The sequence below is a fragment of the Bubalus bubalis genome, chromosome 14 (genome assembly GCF_019923935.1).
Source record: "Bubalus bubalis isolate 160015118507 breed Murrah chromosome 14, NDDB_SH_1, whole genome shotgun sequence".
Lineage (NCBI taxonomy): Eukaryota > Metazoa > Chordata > Mammalia > Artiodactyla > Bovidae > Bubalus > Bubalus bubalis.
Genome location: NC_059170.1, coordinates 50,709,733 through 50,720,642, shown reverse-complemented (window position 1 = coordinate 50,720,642; position 10,910 = coordinate 50,709,733).

Here is a 10,910-nt window from a genome sequence, read left to right as displayed (position 1 = left end):
TGGCTAAATATTAAAATACAATAAACCACCTGTGTAGATTCTGTCATTAACATCAACCCAACTCCCTCCACACTAAAGAATTATAAGAATTCTTAGCTAGATGTAGCTAGGGAAATAATTTATAATTCGATCCTATTAAATTCCTCTTCCTTTGCCATCCTAGGCCTGAATTATTTGCTGGCTCTTTTTATTTAAATAATAATTCATGTTCCATACCAGTACATAGTCTTCCTTGTATGGAAACTTTAATGATCTCTTACACAGAAAATTCTGGCCTCTCTTTGTATGATTGTTCAGGTTCATAATTTAATTAAGTCTTTATCAATTGTGTTTCTATCCCTATAGCTATTCCAGTTCCTTTTTGACCTCACAAATCTATACGATGCAGAAATTCTTGCCAGTTCAATTCAGTTCGGTCACTCAGTCGTGTCCGACTCTTTGCGACCCCAAGCACACCAGGCTTCCCTGTCCATCACCAACTCCTGGAGTTTACCCAAACTCACGTCCATTGAGTCAGTGATGCCATCCAACCATCTCATCCTCTGTTGTCCCCTTCTCCTGCCTTCAATCTTTCCCAGCATCAGGGTCTTTTCCAGTGAGTCAGTTCTTCGAATCAGGTGGCCAAAGTATTGGAGTTTCAGCTTCAGCATCAGTCCTTCCAATGAATATTCAGGACTGATTTCCTTTAGGATAGACTGGATCTCCTTGCAATCCAAGAGAGTCTCAAGAGTCTTCTCCAACATCACAGTTTAAAAGCATCAATTCTTCGGAGGTCAGCTTTATTTATAGTCCAACTCTCACATCCATACACGACTACTGGAAAAACCATAGCTTTGAATAGACGGACCTTTGTTGGCAAAGTAATGTCTCTGCTTTTTAATATGCTGTTTAGGTTGGTCATAGCTTTTCTTCCAAGGAGCAAGCATCTTTTAATTTCATGGCTGCAGTCACCATCTGCAGTTATTTTGGAGCCCCAAAAGATAAAGTCTCTCACTGTTTCCATTGTTTCCCCATCTATTTGCTATGAAGTGATGGGACAGGATGCCATGATCTTAATTTTCTGAATGTTGAGTTCAAGCCAACTTTTTCACTTACCTCTTTCATTTTCATCAGGAGGCTCTTTAGTTCTTCTTCACTTTCTGCCATAAGGGTGGTGTCATCTGCATATCTGAGGTTATTGATATTTCTCCCGGAAATCTTGATTCCAGCTTGTGCGCCATCCAGCCTGGCATTTTACATGATGTACTCTGCCTAGAAGTTAAATAAGCAGGGTGACAATATGCAGCCTTGACGTACTCCTTTCCCTATTTGGAACCAGTCTGTTGTTCCATGTCCAGTTCTAACTGTTGCTTCCTGACCTGCATAAATATTTCTCAGGAGGCAGTTCAGGTGGTCTGGTATTCCCATCTCTTTAAGAATCTACTGCAGTTTGTTGTGATCCACACAGTCAGAAGCTTTGGCGTAATCAGTAAAGCAGAAGTATGTTTTTTTCTGGAATGCTCTCGCTTTTTGGAAATACTTCTAGTAAAACTCATTTTTTAAAACTATAGTTGATTTACAATATTATTTTAGTTTCAGGTGTACAACATGATGATTCAACACTTTTATAGATTATACTCAATTTAAAGTTATTAAAAAATAATGGCTGTATTTCCCTGTGCTGTACAACATATCCTTATTGCTTATCTAATTTATACACAGCAGTTTGTGTCTCCTAATCCCTTACCTCTATCTTACCCCTCCTCCTTCCCTCTCTCCACAATAACCACTAGTGTGTTCTCTATATCTGTGAGTCCATTTCTGTTTAGTTATATTCATTCATTAAAAAAAAATTTTAGATTCCACATATAAGTGATCTCATACATTCTGTCTAACTTATTTCATTAAGCATTATATTCTCTAGGTCCATCCATGTTGCTGCAAATGACAGAATTTCCTTTTTTATAGCTAAGTAATATTCCACTACTCAAGACTATGGTTTTTCCAGTGGTCATGTATGGATGTAAGAGTTGGACTGTGAAGAAAGCTGAGCACCAAAGAATTGATGCTTTTGAACTGTGGTGTTGGAGAAGACTCTTGAGAGTCCCTTGGACTGCAAGGAGATCCAACCAGTCCATTCTAAAGGAGATCAGTCCTGGGTGTTCTTTGGAAGGACTGATGCTAAAGCTGAAACTCCAATACTTTGGCCACCTCATGCGAAGAGTTGACTCATTGGAAAAGACTCTGATGCTGAGAGGGATTGGGGGCAGGAGGAGAAGGGGACGACAGAGGATGAGATGGCTGGATGGCATCACCAACTCGATGCACATGAGTTTGGGTGAACTTCAGGAGTTGGTGATGGACAGGGAGGCCTGGCGTGCTGCAATTCATGGGGTCACAAAGAGTTGGACACGACTGAACGACTGAACTGAACTGAATATTCCACTCTGGGCTTCCCAGGTGGTTCAGTACTAAAGAAATTGCCTCCCAATGTAGGAGACACATAGACTTGGGTTCAATCCCTCAGTCGGGAAGATCCCCTAGAGGAGGAAATGGCAACCCACTCTAGTACTCTTGCCTGAAAAATCCATGGACAGAGGAGCATGGTGGGCTATAAGCCACGGGGTCATAAAGAATCAGACATGACTGAGTGACTGAGCACTGCACAGCAATATTCTATTTTATGTACGTCACATCTTCTTTATCCATTCACTATCCATGGACACAGTTGTTTCTGTCTCTTGGCTACTGTAAATAGTGCTGCTGTGAACGTCAGGGTGCATGTTTATTTTTGAAGTGGTGTTTTCATTGTGGGGGGATATATAATTAGGAGTGGAATTGCTGGGTATACATAGTATACCATTCATATGGTAGTTTTATTTTAAATTTTTTGAAAAAACCTCCATACTGTTCTCCATGGTGTCTGCACCAATTTACATTCCCACCAACAGTATACAAAGGTTCCCTTTTCTCCATATCCTCGCCAATATTTGTTACTTGTAGATTACTTGATGATAACAAGTCTGACGGATGTGAAGTGATATTTCATTGTGTTTTTGATTTGCATTTCTCTGATGATAAGCAATGCTAAGATTTTAAGCAGTATGGTCTGTGTCAATGTGTAATTTTTTTCATCACTACCCTGCAGTCTGAGGTTGGTGAGGTGGTCTTGGAAGGGAAGGAGTTCTATATAGTCCAACTTTTTAATAGCAAAAAGAATAACTTTCATATTGAATACTAGATGAAAAATTCCTTTGTTGTATTTTTGCTGATACTTCCAATATCATACTACCAAAAAATCTCCAACCTAAGGTTTTGCTGTTTAATCATTTCGCTAGGTTCACAATAGGCCAGAATTCTGATAAGTCATATAGGAATAAGAAAGTTGAGTGAGCCAAGACTAAGGGTTCATAAAATGAATATGGCTGCTGCTGATGGACACATACATATTGCTCTCAAACAGAATATTCAGAGAGTGAATAGTGATGGTATATGTGGTTCTAGAACACTGTGTCAGCAACATGATCATGGAGAAACATGTAGAGACATTAAGAGAACCATTTTTAAATGAGAGAAATGAGTAGTTGTCTTAGGATATAGATCAAGGAATTATTGAATATTTTTTAAAAGAATTGTATCTGTGCAACTCTTTAACATTGTCTATATTCAGATGATGAGATCCCATTGAGACAGAAGGGAAGAGGGCATGGTACAACCCTTAAAGAATGACACAGCCATTGAGAAAAGCTGAATACAACAAAACCTGATTAGAATCGATTAGGCCCAGGAGGGCGGAATGTTCAACTTCCAGTGGAACTTGAGCCTCCTGATATGCTCACTGTAATACATTTGTTGCTATTCAGTAGCTCAGTCATGTCTGACTCTGTGGCCCCATGGACTGTAGCACATCAGGCTTCCCTGTCCTTCACCAGCTCCTGGAATTTGCTCAAACTCATGTTCATTGAGTCAGTGATGCCATCTAACCATCACATCCTCTTCTCCTCCTGCCCTCAATTTTTCCCACCATCAGGTTCTTTTCTAATGAGTCAGTTCTTCACGTCAGTAGGCCAAAGTTTTCAGCTTCAGCACCAGTGAATATTCAGGGTTGATTTTCTTTAGGATCGACTGGTTTGATCTCTTTGCTGTCCAAGGGATTGTCAAGAGTCTTCTCCAACACCACAATCCAAAAGCATCAATTCTTCAGTGCTCAACTTTCTTTATGGTTCAACTCTCACATCTGTACATGACTACTGGGAAAACCACAGCTTTGACTATATGGACCTTTGTCAGCAAAGTAATGTCTATGCTTTCTAGGTTTGTCATAGTTTTTCTTCCAAGGAGCAAGCATCGTTTAATTTCATGGCTGCAGTAACTGTTCTCAATGATTTTGGAGTCCAAGAAAATTAAGTCTGTCACTGTTTCCATTGTTTCCCAATCTGTTTGCCATGAAGTTGATGGGACTGCATGCCATGGTCTTAGTTTTTTTAATGTTGAGCTTTAAGTCAGCTTTTTCACTCTCCTCTTTCACCTTTATCAAGAGGTTCTTTAGTTCCTCTTCACTTTCTGCCATAAGGGTGGTATCATCTGCGTATCTGAGGTTATTGATATTTCTCCTGGCAATCTTGATTCCGTCTTGTGCTCCATCAATTTTGCATGATGTACTCTGACTAGAAGTTAAATAAGCAGTGTGACAATATATAGCCTTGACATACTCCTTTCCCAATTTTGAACCAGTTGTTTCATGTCCAGTTCTAACTGCTGCTTCTTGACCTGTATACAGGTTTCTCAGGAAGAAGGTAAGGTGGTCTGGCATTCCTATCACCTTAAGAATTTTCCACAGTTTTTTGTGATCCACACAGTCAAAGGCTTTAGTATTGTCAATGAAGCAGAAGTACATATTTTTCTGGAATTCCCTTGGTTTTTCTATGATCCAATGGATGTCGGCAATTTGATCTCTGGTTCCTCTGCCTTTTCTAAATCCAGCTTGTACATCTGGAAGTTCTCAGTTCATGTAATGTTGAAGCCAGGCTTGAAGGATTTTGAGCATTATCTTGCTAGCATGTGAGATGAGTGCAATTGTGCAGTAGTTTCAACATTCTTTGGCATTGCCCTTCTTGGGATTGGAATGAAAACTGAAGTTTTCCAGTCCTGTGGCCACTGCTGAGTTTTCCAAATTGACTAGCATATTGGGTGCAGCACTTTAACAGCACCATCTTTTAGGATTTGAAATAGCTCAGCTGGAATTACATCACCTTCACTACCTTTGTATAAGTTCATATCTCATATCTATGTAATCATAGCCTGCTGCTGCTGCTGCTAAGTCGCTTCAGCCTTGTCCAACTCTGTGCAACCCCACAGAAAGCAACCAGGCTCCCCCGTCCCTGGGATTCTCCAGGCAAGAACACTGGAGTGGGTTGCCATTTCCTTCTCCAATGCATGAAAGTGAAAAGTGAAAGTGAAGTTGCTCAGTCGTGTCCGACTCTTAGCGACCCCATGGACTGCAGCCTACCAGGCTCTTCCATCCATGGGATTTTCTAGGCAAGTGGTACCAAGGGAGTGGGGTGCCATTGCCTTCTCCGGTAATCACAGCCTAGACTAAGTCAAATTTCTTGCCTTCCATAAAGCTCCTCATTCCTCTTCTCAGCCTAGTATTACAAAGCAATCAAAAAGTAGATAGGACTTCCCTGGTGGACCAGTGGTTAAGAATCCACCTGCCAATGCAGGGGATAAGCATTCGATCCCTGGTTCAGGAAAATTCCACGTCCCATGGAGCAACTAACCCTGGGAGCCACAACTACTGGAGCTCCGCACCCCGCACCCAGCCCCCCACCCCAAGAAGTCACTACGGTGAGAAGTCACTGCAATGAGGAACTTGAGCACCACAATGAAGAATAGCACTTGCTCGCCATACCTAGAAAAAACTTGTGAGCAGCAACGAAGACCCAGGACAGTTCAGTTCAGTTCAGTTCAGTCACTCAGTCATGTCCGACTCTGTGACCCCATGGACTGCAGCACACCAAGCCTCCCTGTCCATCACCAACTCCTGGAGTTCACTCAGTGATGCCATCCAACCATCTCATCCTCTGTTGTTCCCTTCTCAACCCACCTTCAATGTTTCCCAGCATCAGGGTCTTTTCCAGTGAGTCAGTTCTTTGCACCAGGTGGCCAAAGTATTGGAGTTTCAGCTTCAGCATCAGTCCTTCCCATGAATGTTCAGGACTGATTCCCTTTGGGATGGACTGGTTGGATCTCCTTGCAGTCCAAGGGACTCTCAAGAGTCTTCTCCAACACCACAGTTCAAAAGCATCAATTCTTTGGCACTCAGCTTTCTTTATAGTCCAACCTTCACATCCATACATGACTACCAGAAAAATCATAGCTTTGACTAGACGGACCTTTGTTGGCAGGACCCAGGATAGCCAAAAATTAATAAATAAATACCATTTTTAAAAAAAGTGAATTTAGAGACTTCTCTGGTGGTTCAGTAGTTAAAACTCCACGCTTCCTCTGCTTGGGCACGGGTATCAAGCCTGGCTGGGGAAATAAGATCCCACATACTGGAAGGCCAAAAATGAAAAAAAGAAAAATAGCTGAATTTAACAGAGAAAATGAAGATTACTCTTGTACTAGGAACTGCATTTAGTTATGAGGAAGAGACCCCACAAAACAGTGCTTCAAAACAAATTAGTGGTTTTCTAATTTTTTTTCTCTCATGTAAAAAAAGATCCACATGGTAGGGTGGCTCCACAGAGCCTAGCTTTCTTTTTTCTGTTCAGCTACTCATAGCCTTGAGCTCTCCTCCCTGTTGTCAAAACAGAGCTCCTGACTCCACCCAGGTGTGGCGACCACACTCCCAGCAAAAGAGGGCGAAGGTGAGGAGCAAAAGGCACCTCCCGCTGAGTCAGCCCCCTTCACAAGCTTCCTTGACCAAAGGACCTCTGATTAAACCTCGTTGTTTTTTTTTTTTTTTTAAAAAGAGCATGTCGTTTTATTAAGTGTTGGTAGATTCCCCTCCCACATTTTTTTTAAACACCATGCATAACTCTCACCAAGACAGGGATTTTGCAGACTAAATTATTCTAAATAGCTATTTAATTAATGCCAAAAACACAGAATAAGATTTCAAACTGCAGAGGACCCTTACACATTTTTTAAAAAATTAAAGCAAGTGAAAAATTACATGATGATTTTTATAGTAGCAACTATATTTGAATCCTACTAATGGTGTTATCCATTAGACTCTTCTTCAGGGGGTGGCTTTAAACTGATCACTTGGGTTTCCTATATCACTGCCGCTGCTGCTGCTGCTGCTAAGTCGCTTCAGTCGTGTCCGACTCTGTGCGACCCCGTGGACTGCAGCCTACCAGGCTTCTCCGTCCATGGGATTCTCCAGGGAAGAACACTGGAGTGTAAACCTCGTTGTTTAAACCTATGTGGGAAACTTAGATCATCTAGGGGGCAAACCCAATATAAAATCCAATTTTATTAGGAAGTGCCAACTACAAATTGGCACTAGCCATGGGCACTTGCCATCTACCTCTACAAGGATTAAATCATGTGCTGCTGCAGCTGCTGACCTCCAATACCTCCTGAAAGGAGTTCAGGGTAAAGATCAGAAATGAGGCACTCTGCGCTTGAGGGGATAGGGGGAGGAAGGGAGGGAGGGGAGGAACTGGCAGGACAGGTCTTCAGATAGTTAGATATTTTCAGGAGCTGATTTTATGAGTCCAATTCCTATATCTCCTCGTATCTAGAAAACCACTAAAAATCCTTCATGGTGATGACTATTCCTCATGACTAGCAGAAAACTTCATGATACTAGCAGAAACCTTCTGCAAAAATATGTGCTTGATTATAAGTATTCCCCCCTCACCAAAATCACATTTATAATGACTTTCCCCCTCCTGCCTCCTTGGAACAGTTTCTCAGAGCTATCTGAGGTGCTGTCTCCCAGGCTGCAGTCCTCATTTTGCCCCAAATAAAACTTAACTCACAACTCTGAAGTTGTGCCTTTTTTTTTTAAGTGGACTAAGGAAAGATGGATACTGGTTAGTCAGCAAGCAGTATCAGCCACACTGAAGGTCACAAACTGCTCCTGGGAATGACTCCTTGAAAATGCCACTTGGCCTGCAGTGAATGAAAGTAATCTAAAGACATCCCACAATGGGTAAAGAGATCTGAAGTAAACACTCTTAGCGTTTCTGCCAAATAGTTGAGCATTTGGGAAAGAAAAAAATCTGGTGAGTTGATGCTTGAAAATATTTTGCCCCAAAAAATCTAATTAATGGTAAACTTCACTATTCTTCAGAAGAAAAATATGGGGAAAGTTGTAAGGGTAAAATTTAAAGGGTTTGTCCAAGACCACACAAATAACTAAAAAAATTTGTTCAGTTCAGTTCGGTTCAGTTCAGTCGCTCAGTCGTGTCCGACTCTTTGCGACCCCATGAATCACAGCACGCCAGGCCTCCCTGTCCATCACCAACTCCCGGAATTCACTCAAACTCACATCCATCGAGTCGGTGATGCCATCCAGCCATCTCATCCTCTGTCGTCCCCTTCTCCTCCTGCCCCTAATCCCTCCCAGTATCAGAGTCGTTTCCAATGAGTCACCTCTTCGCATGAGGTGGCCAAAGTATTGGAGTTTCAGCTTTAGCATCCTTCCAAAGAACACCCAGGACTGAGCTCCTTTAGAATGGACTGGTTGGATCTCCTTGCAGTCCAAGGGACTCTCAAGAGTCTTCTCCAACACCACAGTTCAAAAGCATCAATTCTTCGGCGCTCAGCTTTCTTCACAGTCCAACTCTCACATCCATACATGACCACTGGAAAAACCATAGCCTTGACTAGACGGACCATGGAAAAGAAATGCAAAAAAGCAAAATGGCTGTCTGGGGAGGCCTTACAAATAGCTGTGAAAAGAAGAGAAGTGAAAAGCAAAGGAGAAAAGGAAAGATAAAAGCATCTGAATGCAGAGTTCCAAAGAATGGCAAGGAGAGATAAGAAAGCCTTCCTCAGCGATCAATGCAAAGAAATAGAGGAAAACAACAGAATGGGAAAGACTAGAGATCTCTTCAAGAAAATTAGTGATACCAAGGGAATATTTCATGCAAAAATGGGCTCGATAAAGGGCAGAAATGGTATGGACCTAACAGAAGCAGAAGATATTAAGAAGAGGTGGCAAGAATACATAGAAGAACTGTACAAAAAAGATCTTCATGACCAAGATAATTACGATGGTATGATCACTGACCTAGAGCCAGACATCCTGGAATGTGAAGTCAAGAGGGCCTTAGAAAGCATCACTACTAACAAAGCTAGTGGAGGTGATGGAATTCCAGTGGAGCTATTTCAAATCCTGAAAGATGATGCTGTGAAAAAAATTTGTTAGTACCATGTATATTCATTTATTAGAGCCCACATATGGAAATCTGGCCATTTCCAAATTGTAACTTTGTTTATTCCTTTATTTTTATTGAATATAGTTTCATGTGCTATACAGTAGGACTTTATTGTTTTGTAACTCTGTTTATAGTCATTAGGATTATAAGCTTTGTTTTAAGCTAAGAATATATTTTTAAGAAACAACTGGAGGACTTCCCTAGTGGTCCAGTGGCTAAGAATTCGCCTGCCAATGCAGGGGACACGAGTTCAATCCCTGGTCCAGGAATATTACACAACTAAGCCCATGCACCACAACTATTGAAGACTGCCTTACAGAGTCCATGCTCTGCAACAAGAGAAGCCACCACAATGAGAAGCCCAAGCACCGCAACTAGGGAGTAGCCTCCACGCAGTGTAACGAGGAAACTTGAGAGCCTGGAGGTTTCAGTGATGGTAAGATCCAGAGAAGCTGTGGTGAAGTGGAGAAGAAACTCCACGCTAATTTTGAGTTTTCATAGCTAGAAAAACAAACAAACAACAATACAACATAAAAAGGAATTCCCTGGTAGTCCAGCAGTTAGGACTCCATGCTTTCCCTGAAAAAGCCCTGAGTTAAACAAATAAATAGATAGATTTAAAAAATGAAAGAACTAAAATGGGATTAAAGCCCATGGTTGCACAATCCCTCATTCACAATTATGAATTCTCCAAATCTTTGAAAACTGAAGGCGTCCTCAAAAGTTGCAGTCAGTTTGGTGACAAAAGCTGACCCAAAATAATATGGGGATACTTACGGTTTGTCTTTACTCCATTTAGTATAACTGGTCATGTATTTCAGTACAATGTATTATTATACTTGATTATGGGGTGATTATGATAATGCATCATATTATTATTTTTAAATTATTGTAAAAAATCTGAATTCCAAAACATATTTTTCTTCCCCATACGTTCTGAGTGGTAAAGATCTTAAAATTTGCATTACCTAATTGGTTCACAATTTGATTTGTTTAGAGTTTCCCAAACTATGGAAGCTCATTTAAAGGATTACTTACATTGATTTGACTTGCTTTTTCTAAGTCTTAGAATCTAAGAAATTGAACATACTATTTCTGCTCATGTGTACATAGGATTTGGTTTGCTAACAATCAGTAAATTAAAAAAAAAAACACTATTTATATTCCAGTTATATGATTTAAATTCTAGCTTTAATAATGCTTTGCCTCATTTGTTTAAAAAAAAAAAGTGTTAATTGAGCTTTGTTCAACTGATATGATGTGAAGTTCTTTGAATAAAAAATACCAGAATTGACACTACTGGAGAGAAGCACAAAACTAAAACAAACAGTTGCCTGAATTCTTCCTTTTGATTCTGTTAGTAATGTGTATAGTCTTAGATATTTGTTTCTCACTCATATTTATGTATGCACTGAGCCATAATCAATGCTGTCCCAATGCAGATGAAATATAATTTTTTAAAATGCAATACCAAAACACTGTGATGCAGCTATGGTTTTGGGGGATTTTTTTTTTTTTGGCCAGGTCACATGT